This window comes from Procambarus clarkii, chromosome 72 (assembly GCF_040958095.1).
Source record: "Procambarus clarkii isolate CNS0578487 chromosome 72, FALCON_Pclarkii_2.0, whole genome shotgun sequence".
NCBI classification, from domain to species: Eukaryota; Metazoa; Arthropoda; class Malacostraca; order Decapoda; family Cambaridae; genus Procambarus; species Procambarus clarkii.
The window spans coordinates 342462-343334 of record NC_091221.1 but is presented as its reverse complement, the minus strand read 5'-3'; positions in this window follow the sequence as shown (position 1 = coordinate 343334).

Sequence of the window (873 nt, the reverse complement as noted above, 5' to 3'; positions counted from 1 at the left end):
CATGCATTCGGAGGCCAACATGAGATGGAGACCACATGAAATGGACTCTGTTACCATCTTTAATAATTTTGTTGTATTTGTGTCGTAGGCACCTTGGGCCCTATGGTGTACGTGATCATAGTGGCATAGTCATGTAGGATCCACATGTAGGATATAATGAATCTTAAGTGAGTCTGATATGATTTTGATATGACATAGAAATAATACATTTCTTAGATAATAATGTTGATATAGTGGGTCAAATTTCACACAACACATTGAGACACAAGAAAGACAAAAGAGGCAAACAGGAGACACACAAGAGACAAAAAGACACATAAGAGACACACAAGAGACACTCAAGAAACACACAAGAGTCACACAGAAGACACAGACACACACAAGAGACACACAAAAGACACTGAGAGACACACAAGAGACACAGAGACACACAAGAGACACAGAGACACACAAGATACTCAGAAGAGACACATAGACACACAAGAGACTGACACATAGAGACACAGAGAAACACAAGATACACAGAAGAGACTCACAAAAGACACACATGAGACAGACACAAAGAGATACAGAAACAAACAAGATACAAAAAAATTGACAAACAGGGACACTCAAGAGACACAGAGTCACACATGAGATACATAGACACAGTAGAGACACAAAAGTGACACACAAGAGGCACACAAGAAATATATAGACACACAAAAGACACAAGACACATGCAAAAGACACAGATACACACAAGAATCACATAGACTCAAAAGAGACCCAAAGGGACACAAGAGTTACACAAAATACACACAAGAAACGGAGAGACAAACACATAAGACACATAGACACAAAAGAGACTCAGAGACACATAAGAGACACAGA